The sequence below is a fragment of the Mus musculus genome, chromosome 15 (genome assembly GCF_000001635.26).
Source record: "Mus musculus strain C57BL/6J chromosome 15, GRCm38.p6 C57BL/6J".
NCBI classification, from domain to species: Eukaryota; Metazoa; Chordata; class Mammalia; order Rodentia; family Muridae; genus Mus; species Mus musculus.
This window is the reverse complement of record NC_000081.6, coordinates 61,151,036-61,176,009: the sequence shown is the minus strand read 5'-3', so window position 1 is coordinate 61,176,009 and position 24,974 is coordinate 61,151,036. Positions and strand designations below refer to the sequence as shown.

The 24,974-nt window shown below is 42.1% G+C and overlaps 1 long non-coding RNA gene across 2 annotated transcripts, besides 1 other annotated feature; it reads right to left on the bottom strand.

Annotated features, from left to right (window-relative positions):
* Positions 1–9,046: 9,046 nt before the first annotated feature.
* Positions 9,047–18,853, bottom strand: Gm38563. 2 transcript variants are annotated; one of them, XR_003951517.1, is made up of 4 exons: positions 16,820–18,853; positions 12,875–12,950; positions 11,969–12,082; positions 9,047–10,576 (listed from the first exon to the last, which is right to left on the bottom strand). It is a non-coding gene; the product is annotated as a predicted gene, 38563 (long non-coding RNA). The 2 variants fall into 2 exon arrangements; XR_875374.2 differs by lacking the exon at positions 11,969–12,082.
* Positions 17,279–18,373: an enhancer, noted in NCBI's record as "VISTA enhancer mm641". NCBI's record gives its function as "enhancer in: midbrain (mesencephalon)[5/10]" and the evidence as "EXISTENCE:transgenic organism evidence [ECO:0001131][PMID:17130149]".
* Positions 18,854–24,974: the final 6,121 nt, after the last annotated feature.

The following is a 24,974-nucleotide window of genomic DNA, read 5'->3' as shown; positions in this document are numbered from 1 at the left end:
CTTTATTTACATTTCAAATGTTATCCCCTGTCCTGGTTTCCCTTCCGAAACCTCCTACCCTATCCCCTTTCTCCCTGCTCACCAACCCACCCACTCCCACTTTCCTGTCCTAGCATTCCCCTACACTGGGGCATTGAGCCTTTTCAGGACCAAGGACCTTCCTCCCATTGATGTCCAACAAGGCCATCCTCTGCTACATATGCAGCTGAACCCATGGGTCCTTCCATGTGTACTCTTTGGTTGGTGGTTTAGTCCCTGGGGGATCTGGAGATACTGCTTGGTTCATATTGTTGTTCTTCCTCTGGGACTGCAAGCTCCTTGGATCCTTTCTCTAGCTCCATTGGGGACCTTGTGCACAGTCCAATGGTTTGCTGAAAGCATCCACCTCTGTATTTATCAGGCACTGGCAGAGCCTCTCAGGAGACAGCTCTATCAGGCTCCTGTCAGCAAGCACTTGTTGGCATCCACAATAGTGTCTGGGTTTGGTGGTTGTATATGGGATGGATCCCCAGGTAGGGCAGTCTCCAGATGTCATTCCTTCAGTCTCTACCCATGGAAGGAACTACAGAGCCATTGGATTATTATCAACAGACAAGAGGATGCATTTCCTGACACTCACAATCTCTGCAATAGAGGCAATTTTACTTATCAACTTCTAGTCTAACTTGACAGGTTCATACTATGTGCTCCATATAGTGACCAAGTGCTTTGGGTTTAACCCACATGGCCTCTATAAGCCTCAGTCTTTCTATCTCTAACATACTGATCAACATGTATTGTTATAAACAAAACAAGTCAGAGCAAAGCTTCAGCAGCCCTGATGAATACGAAGAGGCCCCAAGAATGATGATGGATGTATTGTTCTATCTTTACTGCATCTGATAAACAACTCTTCCATGGAATACATTTAGCAAGTCACCTTGTAGGCAAAGAGACCTCCAGAGTGGGGTCTTGGGAAGCAGCGATCAAAGCATGATAACCTTAAATATGAATAGCAAGCTATCTCTTTGACTGACTCCCACTTTGTTCTATTGTTTTTGTGTTGACAAAAGGTGACTATCAAAGCCCTTTGTGTTTCAACTAGGGGAGGCAGTGAAAGCAAAGACATTCACTGCTGTTCCTGAGTGTTGAGATTCTGGAATATACAATCTATTTTCCTTTAAGTAACTGCTGTTTAAAGGAAAAAAAAATACAGTAAGAGTAGGAATCACCTGATACAAAAGTGAGTTAAGTACCTTGGCCAAGATCATACTAAGTATATTGTGAGAAGAGCACATAAGAGTAGCTGTTGCTACCTTAACTGCTATGCTCACATACACATTACTGCAGCCAAACTTCAAGACAACATGACAGTCTGATTCTGTGTCATTAACATTGGCAGGGTCTTCTTATGCCCATTCAGAGGCTCACAAGTTCTCATGTGAGTTGCAAGGAAATAGTGTTAGTTCTCCATCCTCCCATTTGGTGAAGGAGATGAGTCGGTCACCTAATGAGAACAGGGAAGGAAGAAATACAGAAATCCTCACATTGTTTTGTGTCCTTAGTTTCCTCGGTTGACTCACTTAGGGAACAAAACACAGGAAAAAAGGACAGAATACCTGTACCTTATTACAATGGCAAAGTGGTCATTAGAGCAACAAGGAAGTCCGTGACTAAGGAGACTTGGAACCAGGTGCAAGGGCAGCTATTTTGTAGTATTTTCTGAAGCCAATTTTTAAATCTGGATTTTAAGATACTACTAAAGAGATATTTCATTTAAGGGCAGTTAAAAAAGTATAAAGGTGCCTCCAAACCTTAAACGCAGAGAATAATGATATAGTTTCTAATTCTCCTGAAATGCCAAAATCTCTAAGAATCCAAAGCAGGATCTTAAAGAGATAGTTGGTTCCACATGTTCATGGCACTCTTTTTAATCATTGGAAGCCATTCAAGTGTTTATCAGGGAGTGCATATATAAATAAAATGTCTCCCTGTGCACAGCAGGATTTTATTCGACCTTAAGAAGGAAGAGATTCTGAATAGTCTGGCACATCCATATCCTTTAAATACCTATTACTTAGGGAAGTAATTAAATCAAGAAAGAGCAAATACTCTATGGTTCTATCCACATTACACAGTGCCCTGGAATCATCAGATTCATGGTGACAGAAAAGCATATGTTTCCAGGAGATAGGGGCACTCAGAATGGAGAGGTATTGTTTAGCTCTTGAGAGCTTCAGTCCCACAAGATGAAGTTATAAAGATGAACAGTGACATTGGTTTCAAAGAAGTGTACTTGTCACTGAACTATGCAGTTGAAAGAGTTTAAATGGTCCATTCTATTTCATACTTTGCTGTATAGGAAAGGCATGATTCTAACTGAGGTGTTGAGATGTACTTAAGCATATAGTACTTAACAAAGAATTTAAAATGCCACACCCACATATGCTTTGGACTTGAATTTGACTCTAATGTCTTCCAGTCAGGACTCTGGTATTGAAACCACACAGTAAACAGGATACCCATTGTGGCAGATGCTGATTTCTGGAAGGAGCTTGAACTTAGAATGTTTGGGAAATAACTTGCCTAATTCTGGCTTATTATTAGAATCTGAATGGCAAGAGCTATCTTAAAGAGACAGTGTGTTTCTCAGTAGCCACTGGAGGCAAGAAGTAGCTCAGACATCCAGAATAATCTCTGATGAGTACTCCAAAGACAGCCCCCTTCCTGCTCCTGTACTAACAGCTTTCCCAGAACATTGTTTCAGGATTATCCTTATCTTTGCATGGTATGAGTGGGAAAGAAACAGGGACCTTTCCTATTGAAGTTGCTGAGAAGGGGAACAAGAGTTCAGGCATGTGCCTGTTCACATAGCTGAAGTGTCCCTGGGTGTATGGTGTTGTGGCCAGTAGTCCACGGATTATTCATTTATAATCATTCATATAAAAACATACTATTACATATTTATGATATACCTTGCCCTTTTTGAACTTAAACAATGAGTTAAATAATGCCATCACTATCATGATATTTATATTCTACTAGGGACCTCAGGGTATTAGTAACTACCCCGTAGATTAACTTTCAGTGGAAATGAGGAATAAGAAGAAAACTAAGAATAAATACAAAAGTGTAAGAGAATTTTTAGTCTAGTGAAAGCTGAGAAGAATTTTCAACCTAGATGGTATATGAGATGTGGCATGAATAAGCAAAGGGCCATACAGGAAACAAGAAGAGCAGGAAAAGTGCCCAAAGGTGGAACATACTTGTTTAGAGAGTCCAGGAGTTGTTTACAAACCATCAGAGAATAAGAGAGGAAGGAATATAAGAACATAGGTGAGTGTGACTGTCATGTGTGAGAAATGTGTACTGATGGTTGTGCATGTGTGTATGTGTGTGGGGTTTTTAGTTTGGGGGAGACCATGAAGGTTATATAAAGCATGGATCACATTTCTTCACAGAGAACCTTAAAATAATTTCTTTCTACTGGTGTGACAGGCAGTATCTGCTGCCATCATCCATCTCTGGCACTGTAACGTAGCCATGGCTATAAATGAACCATAAACCAATGGAAGCTACAAAGCAGGACATAACAGATAATGGTTTTGGAGAAGTGGCCCTTCATTTTGAGTCAGAATGATAATGGAGAGATTGGGAGGCCCAGAGAATCATTGGGAGATTATTACATTGGTAAGCTGAGATGCTGGTGGTTTGTGCTGGGAACAGGAAGAGGATATGTTCTGGAAGTAATGTCAGCAGGAGTGGTTGGCAGGTTGCACTTAGAGGAATTAGAGCATCAGTTACATCACCTAGTCATTTAGCAGAACTAACCTGCCATTGAGTGATGAAAGGCTAAGGGAGGTAGAAGTGCAAATCAAAAGCTCATGTTTTCACAAGTCAAATTTGGTCCACCAATAATTATTCACATGGATGAACCAACTAGACTGGAAAGATTAAGGAAGGATTAGAGCAGACAAAAGTAGGTGGGCACTATGGGAACGACTATCAGTGGGCTTTGACTGAAAGTAATGGACAGAGTTACAGCAGGTGAAATATTAGAGACTATTATCAGATAACATGGTAGCCCTTGGAAGCACCACTATGTTGGGATGGAAGTTAAGGTGAAGGAAGCAAGTTCGCCTCAGGGTAAATCCTGCAAACCACTGATGAGATCCCTGAGAAGCTCCATCTAGAGCAGAGGAAGTTGTGAAGAATATAATAGTTAATATTTTCCAAGTACTCGGAAAGCCATCATGTTCATTGCCCTGTTTCAGATATTCAGTGATGCCTGTGCTCTTAAAATACAGGTTATAACTCATGATTTCCTATCATGCTGCCTGGTCTGATCCATGCTGACTATTCCAGCTTCCTTTTGGTCTTTACTTCCAGCTTCTGACCACCTGCACTGTTGCTCCTACCTACATCAATATTTGTTCCTAACTGTCTTATTCCTTTTCTATTGGACTCTCACCCTTTAAACTTCGACCTGCACTGTTGTTCCTACCTAAATCAAGGTATTTGTTCCTAACTGTCTTATTCCTTTTCTATTGGACTCTCACCCTTTAAACTTGACCTTAAATCTTGCCTCTTTAGATAGGACTTCTAATACCTCAAACTACACTACCATTCTCTAACAGATTTCTTTATAAAGTCCTAAATTATTACTATGTCACTGTTAGAATAATGGGGTGAGAGCCCCAGCAAAGGAGCCTGAGGTCAAATCTTGAGTTGTCTACTTACAAGCTGAGGAATTCTGGATAAGTTCATATGTGTGCTTCAGCTCTCTGATCTATAAAATGTAGTGACAATACTTTACTCTGTGCATCTCAGAGGTTCACTGTAGAACTGAGCTGGTTAATGTATTTAAAACCGTTTGCAGAGTGCCCAGAAGGATCAGATGCTAAATGACATTCTGTTGGTATTAGAAAGATCATCTACATATTGATGTATAATTGTTGAAACTCTGTGTACTCCTGTAAATGGTAAGCCCTCTAATAACAAGTACCGTGTCTCTCTGATAGCCAACACTTGATGCTCTTGGAATAAAATATATGTTCTTATCTTTCTCGTTCTCAGCATTATTATCTCATGTTTTCTCCTCATCAATGACCATTTTGATAGATGAGGATATCCACTTCCCAGTGAGAGGTAAAGGAGCTCTTGGTACTATGTGAGCTCTTATTTACAAATAGAGTTGGCGTCCAATTCTGATCTATAGACTGATGGTTTTCCTTGTGTAGTATTTGTGGGAGATGCCTGATTGGTCATCTGCAGGCTATGGTAGGAGAATATTGAAAACAGCTTATGTCAATGAAAGAGTTTGCATAGTAAGTCCTTAAATATTTCCTCTGGAGACTTCAACTCATCAGTGGTTATGACAAATACATGAGTCTATTGAATCCAACTTCAATTGTATTTCTAAAAATAAAACAAACAAACAAAAAAACCCTTATAACCTCTTATCCAGCATTACTCAGTCAGTTGGTGGAAGTTGGGCTAAAGGTTTGGGATGTAGAATCATCAAAGTTTTCTGAATATAGAAGATATAATCTCATATAACCTTGAAAGACATAGAAACGTGAAGAAAGAATTCCAAATCTTCCAGTAAAGGGACAGAGATAGCAATAGTGCCATTTGGAGAGATTTATATGAAATACTTGTGTTGGAGAAAACATTGCTATAGAATTCCTGAGTTCAAGATACTTTGATTTCAATGGTAGATGTCAAATCATTGGCTGTTGCATCTTTGTGCAGTTTTGAAAGACCATAAGTCTGCTCCGTTTTTAAGGACTGAACTCAGCATACAGAAAACAAAAGACTGTTTACTCCTGGATGCACAGAAAACAGGTAAGGTATTCATTGTATAAGTAATCAGGATATTGTATCATATATTTAAGAGCATATATTTCAGAATGAGTCATATAAACCTGGATGAGCAACCCCTGACATTAATGACCCTGCCTATTTGGCATCTATAAGCTTCCATGCTCTGTTACAAAGTGGAGATACTAGTATATGGTCACAAGATTACTGAAAGAGTTAATGTAGATCATGTAAATACTTACTTAACACTAACCATCATTTTTATACCAAGAGAAAGAAAGAGATGACTATTAAATATGAACAAAAATCACAGTCTGGAGTAATTCCTAAATGGAATGGAATCCTAGCACCTGGAAAGGATAGTACAAGGAATAAAATATGGTATTGGAAAAGGACTCCAAGCCCTTACACAAGTGAATCTTAAAAATAAATTCTATCATGTAATTGGACTGGAAAGGCTCTTGTGAAAGCCAAAAAACTTGGGCTCTAAAGTGACTCATAACCTACTCTTGGTGTTCTTCAGCCAACTTTATATAAATCCTCATAGTTCAAAGACATACAGAAGTGCTCATTTTAACTGGTAATTTGGAGGTCACTTAAGACTAAAGGTCATGGACTAGTTGGCCCGTGGTTCCCAGGATAGCTAGGCAGCTCACCAATAATTGGTGGTCCCTTGCAGGCATAATCACTGTTTTGTCCAATGGTATCCATTGACACGGCTTGGAGTGGCTAATGGCAAGGCACATTCTACTCGTTGTCAAGTGTGGAAAAGGAAACCAATGTTTTGGAGTACTTTTTTGACTTCAAGTGTTCTATTACAAAATGTCCATATCCATTAGATCTCCAAACTTTATTGAAGTAAATGTTCCCACCCTTTAGGCTGTGGGAAAGCAATGGTTAATGACTCTTAGGGATTTTGTGAGTCACAAATCTAGATAGGTGACCTTTGAGCCAAGACCAGTGCCAGCTCTTCCATATCACTCAGTCCTGATAGATTCTAGTTAATCAAAAGCTCATAGCCCAGGAACAAGAGCCATTGAAAAATGCCTGTAATCATACTTTGCTATAGCTTTATCTAGAAGAAGTAATTATAAAAGTAAGGGAAGGGGAAGCCCCATTCACTTCATACTTCCCTCTTGGGAGAGGTCTTTTGAGTTAAATTCCATTTCCATGGTTCTGTAGGTGGTTTCACAATGAGATAGACATGCCTGTTCAACAGAGGAAGTAGTTGGCCCCTTGTCTCTGGGAGAAACAAGAAAGGATGCCATGTTATTCAGAACTAGGGCTTGCTGTAATCTCTGGGCATCGATCCCCTATGCTCTACCCCCTTTTCCTCCAAAGCACTGGGGGTGGGGGTGGGAAGAGTATGCAACCTCATCTAGATTTTGGTGGGGTGTTGGAGATCCTAATTAGGGTTCTCAGCTTGAGCAGTCTCAGAACTCATTGAGCCATTACCTTGGTCCACTTAAGATTCTGTGTCACATTCTCAGAAGTTTTGATTCATGACAGCAAAGTTCATCTCCAATCCAGGAAAAAAAATAATTATGCAGGTGCGCTTTAGAGAATTTAGTAGTATCTGCCTGACTGGGATGCAAGAAAAAGCTGTAGAAGCCAGGAAGATGTGCTTGGAGGAATTAGTAGGGGAAAGTTCAGAAGAGGATTTGATTCCATGATAAGAGGTTGTGAAAAAAAAAAAAACTGGATGTTTATGGATTCCTGTTAGCCTCGTAGTGATACAGTGCATACATTATAATAATCACTGTTGCAGAAAGACTATATTAAGTTGGTTCAATAGATTTAGAATAGCTAGGAGAACAGTTTTTCTCTTTATACCACCCACGCCCCATCAATAGACACACAAACATATAGATTATAGATAGATAGATAGATAGATAGATAGATAGATAGATAGATAGATGATAGAGATGGATAGATAGAAAGACACATAAATATACAGATGATAATTAATTAGATAGATATAGATTGAGATATAGAGAGATGTCTTCTTTCGTTATCTGTGTGTATATATGTGCACGTGTATGGGCATGACTGTGTGTTTGTGTGTCCATGTTGATTCAAATAAAGATATAAGGAGGCTTGAACTGAAACCAGTAAAAAAAAATATACATTCTTGTGATGTTTTAATAAAATTATCCTCATAGGCCCTCCGGGAGTGGTACTTTTTGAAGTAGGTGTGACCTTGTTGGAGGAAGTATTGTCACTCTAAATGGGCTTTGAGGTTTCAGATGCTCAAGCCAGGCCCAGGGTCACCCTCTCTTCCTGTTGCCAGCTTATCTGGATATAGAACTGTCATCACCATGTCTTCCTGACTGTCACTGTCTTAGTTAGGGTTTCTATTCCTGCACAAACATCATGACCAAGAAGCAAGTTGGGGAGGAAAGGGTTTATTCGGCTTACACTTCCATACTGCTGTTCATCACCAAGGAAGTCAGGACTGGAACTCAAGCAGGTCAGGAAGCAGGAGCTGATGCAGAGGCCATGGACAGATGTTCTTTACTGGCTTGCCCAGCCTGCTCTCTTATAGAACCAAGACTACCAGCCCAGAGATGGTCCCACCCACAAGGGGCCTTTCCCCCTTGATCACTAATTGAGAAAATGCCTTAGTGTTGAATCTCATGGAGGCATTTCCTCAACTGAAGCTCCTTTCTCTGTGATACTCCAGCTGTGTCAAGTTGACACAAAACTAGCCAGTACAGTCACCATGCTTCCTGACATACTGATAATGAGCTAAATCTCTTAACTGGGAGCTATCTTTAATAAAATGGTTCCTTATAAGAGTTGCCATGATCAGGTGCAGGGTACAATCATACCAGGCTCCTGTCAGCAAGAGCTTCTTGGCATCAGCAATAGTGTTGGGGTTTGGTGTCTGCAGATGAGATGGATCCTTAGGTTGGGTGGTCTCTGGGTAGCCTTTCCTTCCTTCAGTCTCTGCTCTACTCTTTGTCCCTGCCTTTCCTTTAGACAGAAACAATTCTGGGGTAAATTTTTTGAGATGGGTGAGCTCGATACATCAACTGGGGGTTCTGCCTATTGATTCCCCAGCATAGTTGGACACTAGAGTGGTGAGGCGTGTGTGGGAGAGTGGGTGTTCGAGCACCCTCATAAGGGCAAAGGGGAGGGAGAATGGGATGGAGTGGGTTGGCAGGGTACTGGGAAGGGGGATATCATTTGAAATGTAAACAAATCAAGTGATTAATAAAAGAAAGAAGAAAAAGAGTTGCCCTGGTCAAGGAGTTTCTTCACAGCAATAGAAAGCCTAAGAGAATTTTCAAGTAAAAATAGTTTGGGGACATTCAATACAGACTTCATTCAAGTCAGGGTACACAGAAGCCACAAGAATACTGTTTAGAATCTTGGAGACCTGGAGCAAGAGAATGGCTTCCTGTATGGATAAAGTAGGCTTACTATTGATGATTCCTTCAGTGTATAGTAAGCCTCAAATCAAGGAAAGCATGGAACACATCCCTTAACCCCAGGCTTTCCTTCTCTCTGTTTTCACAGCCGAAGCACAGCAACTAGGGAACTGATGATGCCAAGCCTGCCAAGCAATAGCACTGGATGGAGAAGGATGGCAAGTGGCTCTAGAATGGCAATGAAAAATGCAGTACCCAGGAAATGAGCATAAAAACATTCAGAAATCAATGAACTGAATAGGTTTTTGTGAATTAGAGTCCATATGAGAACATATATATAGAGAGCAAGAAAGAGAGGAAAAGATTATGAACCTGGGACTTCTAGCTGAAGTCATGAGGATCGTTGTGGTACACTTGATTTAGGAGTGGTAAACATGGGAAACTAGATTCTTAAGGAGGTGTTCATGACTCAGAAGTATGTTGATATAAGATACATGTTGATTAAAGAGCACCCCAGTGCAAATGCCAGCTGGGCAGGTGAGTGAAACAAACCATATCTCAAGGACACGTGTAGGCTCCAGAAATGCATTTGAGAGTTGTCAGCACATGCATGGTGCCTAATGAGATGATAATGGCTACTAACTAGAGGGAGTGTGTAAGAAAAATCAAGAAGACAGCCTACCTCCTGCTTCTTCGATCAGTTGAGAAGTAGCTATTACGGAAATTCGAGGAAGAAGAAAACAGAAGGAACCCTTAGGCATGCAGGATGTCAGAAAGTCCTAAGGAAAGAACATTATTGAAGGAAGGGGTGGAACAATCATGAAGAATGCACAGCTGAAGCTGTGACTCTTCAGTAAGTGGGAAAGGGAGGAGGCCTGGTTAGAATGAGCTGTCCACCAACAAAAGTGATAACGAGTTACTGTGTTCCCTCTCTCACTAAATAAAAGAAAGTTAATGCTGACACGTTATGTCAGCAGTTCGCAACCTCTGTGTCATGACACCTTTGCAGGCAAAGGATCCTTACACGGGGGTGACCTAAGACCATCACATACATTTACATTACATTACAATTCGTAGCAATAGGAAAATTACAGTTTTAAAATAGCAACAAAATAACTTTATGGTTGGGGGTCACCACCACCCGAGGAACTGTATTAATGGGTTGCTACATTAGAAAGGCTGAGAACTACTAATTTAAGTTAAACTCATGTCTACAGATATGAATGCAGGTCTTGGATTCCACGGGCCATGTCTTTTCCTCATTGCTGAGTAATTTTCCAGTTCTGTGATTCATACTGCACGGAGTGTAGTTATACAGTAACTTTCCAGTGGGCCTCTCACCCCAGGGATTTGCCATGTCTGACCTTCTCTTAGGCAAAAGATGAAGAAAATTTCTCATCCTAAGGAGGGAAAGAAAAAAAAAAAAGAACATAACCTAAATGGCAAGATATTAATCTTGAGACCATTTACAGGGAGGTGTTAAGTGGCCCCGTTGGCATTAACAGCAGTAAGCTTCGAATATCACTTGTACAGCAAGCTGCTTAGCTCTGCAGATAGCAAGTCACAGCAGGCCTTCTTGGGTTGCAAATATAGTCACTCTGTTTGCCAATTAACTCTTTCCCACATTGTGTTTTATATAACCAGCCAGGAAGCTTTTGCTTCGACAGCAGAATCTGCTGGCAAATGGTACTGTCCTGGGAATTGAAGTGATGCGACAGTAGCCACGGCAGTGGTCAAAGGGGACAGGAGAAATCATGGAGAAACAGTCATTAGTGAGCCAGAGCCTCCTGAGGCTTGCTTTTCTCTGGAATAAGTGTCCATATCCTCTCAGCTTCCAATCAGGCAGGGTAATGGACAAGACATTGCTCCTTTATCTTGAGAAAATGTAGCATGTCCAAGTTATTATAAACAAGCTACAAGGAGATTCTGTGATTTCCCAACTACACTGTCTGCTGTCCTTTTGTGCATCTTGCTGTTTTTTAAAACAGATTTCAGGAGGAGCAGGTGGCTGGATCTGTGTCCTGACCCCTTAGTATGTGACACGAAGGCTCCATGACTTCCTGCTTCTTGTCCCTTCAGCCGAACTTGGCAGGACTGACCAGCCCTCCTCATAAACGACTGAGTCTGTCTCTTCCATTCTTCCCTCATTATGATTTCTCACTCTTCTGGGAAGGTCCCTCCCCCTTTCTTCAACTAAACATGTTGATGGGCTTCTCCAGACCTCTTAACTTGTTAGTTTAATTCTTCACTTAGAAGATGCTGTGTAAGTTATCATCACAAGCAAGTTAGCTGTTTCTTGAGGAGATGGGGTCTAACCAGAAGAAACATATCACCAGGGTGATAAGTCACCAGAACGGGTACACTTTTGGTTCTGATCCTTGCCTTCCCCATCTCTTTGACTCTCTCTCTGTGTCTATCTCTATCTCTCTCCATCTGATTCCAATCAGGCACTAAACACAGCTGCATTGCTAGGAGCCATGTCTGGTACACTGTGACATTTATTTGGTGTTTGAAGACTACAGATTCATCTATTCGGTACTCAACTTGAGAGAGACAGAGACAGAAAGAAATAGGGAGGCAAGGAGCAGGACCAAGAGTATATAAACCCTGGTGACTTGTTTCTTCTGATTAGACCCTATCTCCTCAAGATATTTCTGCTGCTCAGATTCAAATAGGTACTTACTGTAGTAGCAATAAAATGAAATTGTTGAGATTATTTGTTTGCTTGTTTTATTTTGTTTTACGAAAATGTCCCTTTTTTCTCCTTCCTTGTAAATATCTCCTTCACTTACCCACTGCTCAAAGGTCTCACTTCTATCTTTGGCGTCTCCTCCTTTTCTCATGCACAGTCGCCTATCCAGTTCCAGTGACTCCATTACTGTATCTGGTAAAGTTGATGAACTCACCTGTGGTAATCAACCTTTTACTGCTGTGATAGAATACGTAGGTGAGATTATTTAAGAGGAGGGCGGGTTTATTTGGGGTCAGTGAGGCAGATAACGGGGAGCTGATGATGGAATGGTGGTCAGAAAGAAGAGAAGTTAAGAATGGAAGTAGGGAGAAAGAGAAAGGGGCAAAGATCAGGACAAAGAGTGTACCCAGCAGGTAACCTGTTTCTTTTGATTAGACCCATCTCCTCATGAACTATCATATCCACTAATGGTATAAAATCACTAATCTATCCATATGTGAAACCATTATTGAGGTCAGAGCCCTCGTTGCCTTCCAAAGCCCGACCTCTGAAACCTTCAATACATGAGTACCTGGAAGACCCTCTAAATACAAGCCATAATAACACCCAACCAGTGTCATCATGGTATCTTAACTGCTCTTCTTCCTTAGACCACTAGCTCTCTAGTAACTATTGCTACGTTGTCAATACAAGCCTTCTCTTAATGTGAAATATTTTGCATAATTTGTTCCTCTGCTAGCCTCTTGCACTTTTTCCTTACCCTACCTCGTCCTATGCTATGCTTTGCCTCTCTGGACTTCTGCATCCAAACCGGAAGTCTCTCCAACATCTGCAGCCCTGCCTTCTCCCCATGCTCTCATTTCACGTGACTAAATTCTTGGGATCCAGAGCACAGCTTCACACCTGAGTGCTTACTTCAACTGGAGTTTCCCATGTGAATCACAGGATGCATGGAAAGATATTCATTAGCTTTAATCTTTTAAATCATCTCAAGGGTTTTTCATACCTGGTGCCACTTTAGACCACTGCATAGAAGAGACATCACGTACATCTTCTTTAAGCTTCAGGACTGGGTGCTCCTGCTGAGAAAGGTTAACATACTTGGACACAGTGGCTCTGACTACCTGATGTTTCCTGAGGGTTTGTTTCTTTGTTCTCTAATTCTCTTCCTGAGATTGTAAGTTTCCTAATGGTATAGACTGGGTGCATTCCTTTGGTGGTGCATAGCCTACTTTGAGGAAATGGTTGTTGAACCAAGGAGGAACAATGAATTGAGACTGCAGCAACTGTTTCTCTGAAACTCTTTTCTGAGGTTGTAGTCCCTACACTGGTCACACTAATCCCACTTTAAATGGTTTTGTAATTATGCCACCATGTCTGCCTTTTGCAAGAGTCTCTATCACATTCTTCAGTTCTTCCATCACACCATGTACCCTCCTCTGTTTTCCTCTGTCCTGGTCACTCTTTTTATCCTTCCCTCCCTCCATCTCGCTTCTCAAAAGGTGAGAGCCATAGTAAGAGAGACCCCACCTGACTTCCTACGCTGTGTCAGAAGTTTTCATTAGTGATGATGCTCAAACCATCTGTTGTCTATACAACTTAAAAAGAGGGCAAGTCTCAAAATAAACAGGCTTTGGTGCAGGTTGAGCACTGTGTCCTCTTTGATATATGTCAGGGTTGCTTCCTAAGGCCAACTCTCTGTCGTTTTTTCATATCTGTAAATTGAATACCCAATAAGACTGGCATTTACAGCATAAGAAATATAACCCCTCATATGTAAGCATTGTGTGATATCTCAGTTGGAATTGTTCAGTAATGATTAACCCCACAGGTCATAGATAGTTGCTGTTGTTCTGTGGCCTTATGAAATATTCTACAAGCAGTGGATGCTTGTGCACACTGGAAGAGAAAAATGTGACAAAACTTAGTCATATATTCAAAAAATATCTGGGTCTGTAAATAGAAGACCCACTGAGAACTAGCTCCAGGCCTTTTCATTTTCATTCATCCACTCAATATGCTTATTCTCTGTACCAAAGCGATTGGTGCACACACCGGGACTTGTAGCAGTCTTGAAGCTGTGCTCTTCCGTGGATGTAGATTTGAAACAAGATCACCTAGGCTATCCCAGGGGAAAGAATAGCAGCCTGGTACAGATATGCTGTACATAGAAAACATAATTGAATAGATCTGCTCTTCTATGCTGATGGGAAGACAATGTTCCTTTAAGCACAGTGTATCTTTATCCACCCGACATGGGTCTTGGCACCACCGCTTCTAAAAGGCAGCACAAAGAGCACCTATTGGATCGTTCCTCAGATATCAAAAATGATTAGACACATAAAGGTACATTTAGCTGAAGTTTAACATAGAGGAAGTGAGTGGCAGGGAGAGCAGGCGTCTGGGCTGCAGTGTGTGTTTTGACCTTGTAGATATTTCCGAAAAGGCCATTTAAAGACAATGGCAGGAGGAAGTCCATTTATGGCCTTCAGCGGGCCAGTGTCAATGGGATCTAACCCTCCCTGTGCTTGCCAGATCCTGTGATAACAGAGACAGCTGGAAGGTCAAAAATAAGAAGAAACTTTAGATGTGCTGCCAAGTATTTCCTTGATGTGGGAAGGCGGGGCCCAGGGAAATTACTCTCCTGACATTTGCCTTCAGGATGCAAGGCAGTGTGCTCAGCTGCAGAGGCTTCAATCTTAGGTGCAATACTACTACTAATAATAAAAAAGTCACTCGCCTGGTATATTTTAATCCTATCTGTATTTTGGTCCAAGAGTCATTCAGGGAAAGTAAATGAAAGCATAGACTGACTCGTGGATCACTGGCCTCAAATTATTTTCAAAGCATTGCTTAGAAACATTGTTATAGTCTAGAGAATCTGGGCTTTAGTTTCCCAAAGGCCTGCATACAAATTCTGGCTGACTTTAGGACTTACAAGCTATGAATTGTTATCAACCTCAAAGTCCTCACTTGGAAATCAAATCCAGGACTGGAAAGATCCGTGTGTGTGTGTGTGTGTGTGTGTGTGTGTGTGTGTGTGTGTGTGTGTGTGCACATGTGTGCCTGTCAGCCCTCTGTCTTTCTGTCTCTGTAGATATGAATTACATGAGTGATTTTAGATTATAAAATGGAAGACAGGATGAAGATTCAGTCCAGCCTATAATTCGAGCTGAATTGAGCAAGGATAGTAGATTTTCCAATTGTCTAACTTGCCCTTAGTAGCAGCCAAATAGAGAAGGCCTCAGCAAACTGTGCCCACAAGCCAAGGTCAGCCATCCTGCCTTTGAAATAATGTTTTTGTTGGATCCATTCATTGATGCCTGTACATGCTTTCTTCTGAGACCATAGAGCAAAGTACTTGTGACAGTGACCATCTGGACTCTTGTCTAAAATGCTACTTTCTCATTGACTGTCATAGAAAGCATCCATTGACTCCTGAGACTGAAGCTGTATAGAACTCAAATAACATAATCATGCCACTACCTCCATCTTTAATGCCTGTGTTCTCCTAAGGCAAAAAAGACAATAGAAGATACAAACAGAATTGATTTTCCAGGAGCCTCAGATTTTTAACCATTTCTCCTAGCAAGCCCCCTTCTCCTTCCTCCATGTCCAACCTCATAGAATCACCCCAGCTTCTGTCTGTTGGTCTAAGAACCAGCAAGCTTAGCTGCTAAGTTGGAATGTGGGACATGTGGGTGCTATGAACAGCCCTTACCTGCCTTCCCGGAGAACTGATTTTATAGAAAGTAAAGTAACTGTGCAAAAGCAACGAAGCTATTAAGATCAAGTTGGAACTCCAAAGAAACCTTTAGTCTGCTTTTGGCCACCATAATGCCCACTTGGTGAAGCCTAATTTTCCCCCCAACCAATCTGGGGTGTTCAGAATAGAAATTTGGCAGGTTTCATTTTGCTTGGAACCTGAAATTCTAGAGTCAGACCTGCCTTTGGTCCTTTGGTCCATAATAACCTGGATGTGTCCCAATTTCTCCAAGGCATTCATTGCTTTCGTTTTGCACAAATTAGGGGGTGTGTGTGTGTAACGAGAGCTTTCTTGGATGATAGTGAAGAGATACCATATCAATCAATTGTTCTCCAACACCACTCCTGTTACACACCACCTGCCAAACTTTCCGAACACTCAAGCTCTATCCTCAGGGCAGGGAAAGCAGAATGTTAAGGTGAAGGTGTGAGCAAAATCATTACGAGGGGAACTCTAAATGATTCTATTGTGAAGTCTGGGCTAAATAGGATGTTTAGAGGTGCTTGCAGGATTGTGACTCAGAGTCGGTCATCAGTCAAGGGCAGCTTATAGTGTGGCCGTCATGTGACACTTACCCAGGGCTGCCAATCCTGCTACAAGCTCTGACTTAACCCACGGTGACAAATAGCTTCAGGTGAAAGTGTCGTTCCACCCACATAATGTACTGCCACCCCAAGGCTTAATGCCCTCCTTAAATCAAACATGGTGACAGTTGCTGACTCTTCTACTTGAAGTCAGTCCCAAATGTGGGTGGTTGTTGCTTCTGGGACAATTGGAGTTAGACACTAACACCTATGAATACACAGGGATTTGGGCCCAAAGAATCCAGCAAACATGGTGCCTGGCCTTTGCGTACCACCAGCTACTTGTACGATGGGTGAGATTTGACTAAAGCTCCTCAGACTGATCTTCTACTCAACTTTCCTTCCATAGACTCAGCAGTGTATGAGTGTGTGTGTGTGTGTGTGTGTGTGTGTGTGTGTGTGTGTGTGTGTGTTAACTAAGGGATTTGCATTCTGATTTCTGGGTCCCAGGTGGCCTTGTTTTAGTCTAGACTGCAGTTAATTCAAAACCAGTACCCAAAACGGTACATTTGGAAGGTAACTCAAGAAACCAGGACAGAAAAAAGCAATAGTAAGTGAAAGAGAAATAGCATAAATACAAAGTGTTCCACATAAATCTCACCACAACAGGGAGCAACTGCAGACTCCCCTTCTTCTCCACTGGAGATTTGCCTCAAAATGATCAGTCTGGGAAAGGGAAAACAAGAAGTTTCAACCCTCTTTAGCGGGAACAACCCTTCCTTTTAGCATTGAACTCCCAAACAATCCAAACTTAAAAACTGAACGACTTGTCATGGGTCAGCCATCCAGAACCCATGGCAGCAATAACACCCTGCACAAATGAGGTAGAATTGTTTGTGTACACAGGGGGCATCCTGTGAGGAGCTACAACAGCCGCCCACACCATCCCTCCAGGGCAGATGCCCCGGGGATGAGGTACAGCACCCACATCACCCAGTGACTGATCTCAGATCCCAAACATGACACCCAGGAGACTGGACTTCCCCAATTGGGAGATCAAACCAAAGCTGCTGCGAGGTCTTCCTTAGGGTCCTCTGCCCTCCATCACTGGAAGATGCAAACTCTAGACATGGGTCATCGTAGCATTCCTATTCTATTCATCCCAGTATTCCTACACAGGCAATAATCGTCCCGAAGGCGATAGTCTCCTGAAGACCAAAGTCATGATGAGAAATGGTTTAAGAGGCGTGGGTGTGAAGTCTAAATGAAGCGAATGGGCTAGGAAAAACAAAATTCCCAGAATGCAAAGCAAACCCCAACAATACTAATAGGCAGCAGAGAACAAGTCACAGCCATGACTCTAGGGCCTTTGCTTAAGCAGACTGGCTGCTACTGCCGAAGTCGGAGCAGAGGAAAGATTTTCCTGGTTGGAGGAACAGGGAGGGAACGCAGCTCTTCTCAGGGATTCAAGGAAACATTCATTAAGAAGGGCAGCAGGATACCCGAGAGCTGTGCCTTTGGTTGTCCCAGAGAAATGAAAGCTGAGAAGCACAGCTCCCCGCTTGTGAGGTGAAGTAGCTTAGCAATTGAAAGACAGCGAGCCATCCGCCCGGAGCAATTATGTTTTCATTATTATTCCCAAGCTGCTGTGTCACAAATCACATTTTCCGTCCCGGGGCATGTCGGTGCACAGCTGCTGATTGCAGGTCCCATCCCTGCACCAGCTGACTGCTCCAGCCTGGCCCTGGGAGCAGCAAGCTGGTGGCTCATTAACCGCAATACCTGCTCACTGACAGCAAACCCAGCGGAACAGATGCCGCGGATTTAAGGACGTTCTCCCCCATTAGAAATGAATACCAAGTTAGGTGCTTTTTCTCCTTTTTCTTCTTCTTCTTCTTCTTTTTTTTTTTTTTTTTTTTTTTTTACTATCAAACTCCTGTTGGGATTTTTCGGGAAAGACCGTGAAGCTCTTGTAGATTTTCCTGTCGATCTGCGTTACAGCTCAGCTGAGACTATTAAAGATGGGCACAGCTTTGATTCGCAGGCACAACTACAAACACACCCAAGCGCCCCTAGCTTTAAAACTGGGAATTTAAATTGCCCAAGCTTTCGATAGTTAGAAGGCCACCATGCTTGTGCTGCCATCGTGTGGCTGATTCCGGAACTGCATCGGAATCGGACCACCAAATTCGACTCGACAAGGACTAATTTGGGCTTCCTCTGCTTTCTCCTCTCTAGTCCTCACTGTCTGCCCCCTGCTCTTTTGAAACAGCTTCTGCTTTGAAGTAGTCTAGTAAAGAAGAAGAAGAAAAGTGGGAGAGAAGTCAATTAGCTAGGTCCCACTGTTTGCAAGTCGGTGTTCATGGGGCTTAGCGTACCTTTCAGTGGTTAATCCTCACAAAAGCCCTCTGTGGCAAAAGCTGTTATTGACAAACAGTCCTCAAAAGAAGCTCACTCCGGATCCAACATTCTTGATCCCTCCATTAGGTGAATTCAAAGTCAAAACTGAGTTCTCTAGAACTTGCAGACTGCGTTTAAAGGCACAAGGTTAATTAAAATGTAGTTCACCTTTTAAGTTAAAAATAAATGTCCTTTAAGCTAAAAAACATTATTTTAGAAACTTAATGTATTACTACCACATCTTTAAGGTCTGATCTGTTGTCTCTAATCTGTAATTTATAGGTTAATGATTTTCATTCTGTAGATAATAGTTTATAAATAAAACAGGTACAAATATTTTTCTCATGATCTCACACTTCTTTGTGGGCCTTCTGTTTCACTCAGAATTTTGAGAACTATTACTACTGAATGTGAATATAATCGAGGCTGGAAATCTTATGTCATCTTTCACAGTCTTGGTTTCCTGCATTGTTTAGAATGGTCCCTTAAGGGGCTAGAGAAGTGGCTCCCTGGTTAGCAGTGCTTACTATTTTGCAGTTTGGAAGACCAGGTGCAGTTCCCAGCACCCACGGAGTGGCCCCCAATCCTCTGGAACTCCAGTTCCAGGTTATCTGATCCCACTTCTGACTGCATTCACCTAAAATCATTTGCTATGAGATTGTGGGTCCTGGTTATGTCAGAAGCAACACTCATAAAATCTCAGTGTGAGCTGAACAGGGACAAAATAGACGTGTTAATGGGGATGGGAGGAGGACCAGGGGGCCTCAACCCTACCCAAAGACCTACCGGTAACTGAGGGATGCTGAGACTGGGAGAAACAGTCTTCTACAGGAAGATATATCAATTAGATATCCAGTAGTATCAAATAGCCCTAAAAGCATGCATACAGGTAGCATTAAACAGACTGAGCAGGCATTAGTTCTCCTGATCCATGGGAGAAGAGTCATTTACATACGGCTCTGTTATTCCCCTAAGGAGGTCTATGGTCTACCCTCTAGGAGGAATCTCCCTGGCCTTGACTGAGGGTCTCAAGCAGCACAGACAAAGTTGCCAAAAGATTACCCCTGTTGTCAAGACATGGTTATTCTCAGTTACATGGCGAAGGTTAAAGGGCGGGGAGAATCCCAAAAGGTATTAACTATATCCCTTAATACTGATGTCATACAAAGAAACTTACTGATTGCTTTTTATATGCCAAGGCTTGGAACTAGATAAAAAATAAATGAATAAAGATTTCTCCTATGTTTTCAAAAAGCCATATTTGAGGTGAGGGAGTGGGTGGATAGGTGAACTAGTAGAAAAAAAGAAACAAAGGCCTGGCCACAATATTCTAATGGCCTCCAGTGATGTAGAGTGGAATCTGTTTAGGTGGCTCAAGGATGTGGTTAAGAGGGGTGGATGCTTGGTGAGGGTCTCATCCAACTCAGACAGATAAAGGTGTGTGATAACTCTTTGGTGTGTCCTGTCTGTGCTCCCAAGTATGCAAGCTGACCCGGTCCCCCCAAAACAATCGAGTCAGATGCCACAGAGGTGGAGGAGTCTCTGGTAGAAAGGACGCATGGAAGACTAGAGGGAAGAAGTTGCTTATAGACATCCCACTCTTCTTTTCTGTACTCAAGTGATGACACAGGCAAACACTCGAGGCAGAATTTCCCAAGGACAACACACTCCCTGTCCCAGGAAACAGGAGCTCACACCCTGAATAAAGGTTCTGCTTCATGCTGCTGCGCCACCCTGTCCCGCCTCCTTCCTGACACAAGGGTGCAGTTTGTTTGAAAGCTGATCTCCACTGGAGGCTTCAAGGAAGGGGACACAACACTGCCAAAGATCCTGCCTGTTCTGTTTCAGCTGTAGCTGACGTTTTGTCTGTCCGCACCGATGAAGTCATGAAGATCACACAATCAGTGGCAAGATGATATTTTCTGTGATAATTTTCTGTGCTTGAAAAATAGGAAAGCTAAGTCTAAGGGATTCTGAGAGCTGCAGCCACACCAAGGCAGGTATCTTGGTTTAACTCTGGAGGGAAAGAAGGCTCAGAGAGGTGATATAATCCAGTCATGTTTGCACAGCATGCACACTCTGCCTCAAAAGGAAACTTAGGAATTTCTCACTGCCCTGTCATTTTTTCAGGGGAAGGAGGAAGGGGTCCTTTGGATAAAATATGCTATTTCTTTTTACAGTCATCAAAAACAAGACCATTGACAGTATTCTTTCCTCCAGGGGGTGAAGGTTTCTAAGCCATTCTACAGCAAACTACAAAACAGGAAGCCTTCTCAAATCCAGAAGAGTCTCAATCAAGGAAAGCTGGTTAGGAGAGGAAGGCCTCCATGAAGACAATTGTCCTTCAGTGTCCCTGTATCCTGATTGTTTTTCCTCCTACCTGGTCCCAAACATCATCTAAATGGAGATGGTGGGGGCACAGCACAGGGCTTATACAGCCAGATTCTCTCTGCTCTTCTCTGTCTAGATCATAACTGTTTGCAGAGAGCAATTGTTTTTCCTGGTAAATAGAAAATAGTCTTGCACTACAAGGAAAATAAAACCACCATTTCTACTCTACCTGGGGAAAACAATCCAGTTAACTCTGGGGACTTACTTTAAAGAGCCCATCATTGTTTTGACTCCAACATGTGCTTAGACATTACTCCTAGTAAGATGGTCTTCTACTTCTATTAACTCCCTTACAACTTTAATGAAGGAGGGACGGTTCGGCGCCTATTTTCTTAAATCCCTTCTATCACAAAAGGTCAGCATGCATTAGCAGAAATATAAATGCATCCTCACATTCTCTGAATGATGTCAAGCTGTTCCTTACTCACATGTTAAACACAGACGCATCACTTTATCACAGGGGAAAGACAGATCAACTCAAATATTTCCCCAACTCGTGGCCACCTAAGCGAGTGTGGAATGGAATATGAGGCTGGCAAGAGCTTAGTTCAGGCCTCAAAGCCACCACCTGATAGAGAATCGTCCTAGAGAGTTATGGTTTATATATGATTTGACACCAAAGACTTGTTCCCACTGTCATGGTGCCGAGAAGTGGGAGGAAGTGGGTATCACTGGGAGGTAACTAGGTTGTAATTAGATTGTATCTGGGGACCGGGTTAGTTTCCGGAAGAGTGGGTGTTATGAAGCAAGCTGACTTTGTGCTTTTGCTTTCCTCTACACTTACTGGATACACACTCCGACCGTGCGATGTCATTCATCCCACTCTGGGGAAGCAGAAGGCATTGGAAGGGTGTGTCCACTCGACGTCGGCCTTTTCAGCTTCTAAAGTAAACAAAAGCAGCACCTTTTCCTCATAAAGGGTCCAAGCTAAGGTGTGTCTAAGACAAAGAGGTGAACAAGCCCTAGAAAGCCAGATGAATCCTCTCTGTTCCCTCCCTGTTCCCCTGGAGAGGTCTTTTTCTTCTCCAGGTCTCAGAATCGGAGTTAGGCGGTCCATCAGGGTCATCTAAGGGAAACCAGATTCAAGGAATTCACAATAGCCTCAAGAGAAACTCACGTCCCTCACAGGCTAACAAGTAGAGTCTAATATTTCTATAAAACTTCCCATTCCAGTATGAAGCAAGTCCATATTGGAGAGGGTGTGGTTGTTGTTGTTGTTATTATTATTGTTGTTCTTTTGTTTTGTTTTGTTCTTTGTAGATTTTCATTTCCTCATTTACAGAGCAATGTTTCAGTTCCTCCTCCTTACAGCATAGATTTATTTAGATTTTATTTGTGAGCTTGGGACAATCTCATCAATTGAGGGTATCCTATTACTATGCATGACCAGGAAAAGGGATCCGGCATCTTCTTACTTGCGAGCTTGCTGCTCCCAGCAGTGCACTGAAAACTACAAGCTCTGCACATTTCATTCATCAGATCCTTTAAAGACCTCTGGAACGGAGAATTGAAGCTTCAATGACCCCCAAATAAACCTTTCCACTGAGATTTTTTGAAAACCACCAAGACACCAGTATTAACATACAGAGAGCCATAACCACCACCCCCCTGACACCTCCTAAAGGCAACAGTGAAACGCTTAAACAATGTCACACAGTGATGGTCTCACAGAGCAAAACTGCTCAACTGGACAACCTAATTCATAAGCAAAGAGCTGCTTTGGAAACACAATATGTACTGCTGATTTATAATGTGCCTACAACTCTGGTAAGCCCTTCCCATATTTTATCCTGCTTAATCTACATAAAAACCTAATGAGGTAGTTAGCATAAGTCCACTCTCCCTTATCCAAAACTGTTGGGGCCAGGTGAATTTTGCAATGAACAACTGTTTTTATTACTTAAGAAAGGAAATATAGGATACATATGGTATGTTGTTTAAGCACATCTGCAAAGCCTGGAATAACATACTGGAATCAAATGTCTTAATATGTTGCAGCAGAAATCATTGTGTATTCGTAGAGTGGAATAAAGAAAGACTATTCTATGTTTGTCATCTTATACCAGTTTGGGTCAGATTCCTCCTGCTAAATGAGTTTGCAATGGACCTGTGAACACACTTTCTGTTTTCAAACTTGAGATTATTTTAGGGAATGTAACTCAATTTTTCTGGACTTGTGACACTCCATTTTCCGAATAAAGAAAGATGGCAGCAGTAGCTTCCCTGACAGTGGACCTGTGACTGTTAGGGCCTTACCCATTCTGTTTGACACCTCAGTAAATGTCACTGTAGTGTACTTGTAGAAACTGCTAGCCCCTAGTTCTATTCTCCACACTCAGGTTGGACCACACACTCAGGACGTGGTCCCAGTCTCCAGTCTTCTTGCCAGGATGGATGCTCTCCTTTAAATAGCCAACAAGTTCCCTTAACCCTCCAAAGACATCACCAAGATCAGTAGCATAGCACATATAGAGAGCTCTTCTCCAGAAGAATGCAATGATGCGGTGAGGATGCTCGCAGCTATAGTAGCTTATCCTTTTCACCCAATTAGAACAGCATGTGGTGTTCTAAGCATATGATGTAGCCTGTTTGTTTGCAAGGCTTACTATTCTAGGGAGGAAATATATACAACAGATCCACCAAAGGTTTCAGGTCCAGGGTTGAGAAACCTCTATCCCAGTTTATAGTCTATTATGCAAACCCTCTGGGGAAGTCACAAGTGACAAAGGAACCCAACATGATAAACAACAGGTTCTGCAACCAACTTACCTGGTTTGGATCTCATTGTCCTACTTTCTAATTATGTTACTGCAAGCAGATCACTTACCATTCTATGCCTCAGATGACCCATCTAACAACTGAAGATAGTAAAATAACTTAACATTGGAGATTGGCATGACCAATGGCTTTACACATAGCATCTGAGTTGGTGTCCCAGGTATAGCTACAGGCCATATATATAAATATACACTTATGATCACCATGTTTTCTCAAAAAGAAGTTGATAATGAACACTAAAGCAATGGCTCTTTCAGACTCTGACACAGTTAACTGAGCACCAGGGTATTTTGTTTCACAGTGTTCAGGATGTGTGTATGTTGCCTAGAAATCTATCTACCTGCACAATTTTGGGCCTTCCCCAAAACCACTTCAAAGAGCAACATTGTGTGTCTTCCTGACACAGAATGAGTGGTGTGGATGAAAGAAATATGCATAGACTCTCCTTGATTAGCTATGATGGATTGCATCTGTTCTAACACTGTCATTAGTAGACTTACAGAAACCATCTGAGTAGTGCTCTCTAAAGAAGCAAGGTTGGCTCAGCTCACCCAGTCTTCAAAGAGATCACCACACCCTGGTGTAAATGAGAAGACATGGACACAGATACTAGAATTCAGTCCAAGGTATACTTGGTTGTAGATATACAGTGTGATTGTGTGTGTGTGTATGTGTGTGATTGTGTGTGTGTGTGTGTGTGTGTGTGTGTGTGTGTGTGTGTGTGTGCTCTATAATGCTATACTTATGTCCATATTCCTATCTGTATCTAAGCAGTAGTCTTCAGAAAGAAGGGTGACATTGTCCTGGAATCTGGTCAACAAGCTATGATCTGTAGGAAAATTCCTGCCTGGTCACCGGCTGTGTGGTCTGCGAGCTGAACATGGCTATATTTCTAACTATTTTCACTTTCATAAATATCTAAGTATATAGCAAAATTCTTTATCTTTCCAGTTTCAAAACCTAACATTTTTACTATTTCGCCCTTCAAGGAAAACTCATTGGCCCCTGCTTTGGAAGGCTCTGAGAACACTTGTGATTTAGATATGACTAGGTCTAAATTGGGACCAATCTACTTGACAGTTATGAGGCTTTAGATATGTTATGTATGTATTTGAACCTTTATTCCTCCTTTGTGGATGGAAAGATCAATACCTGATAATATAAGATCAATGTCAGCACTAAATGATGTTTTATGCTCAGTACTCTCTGTTGTACCCCAGTGTCTGACTTCTTTGCAGAGAGGGTGA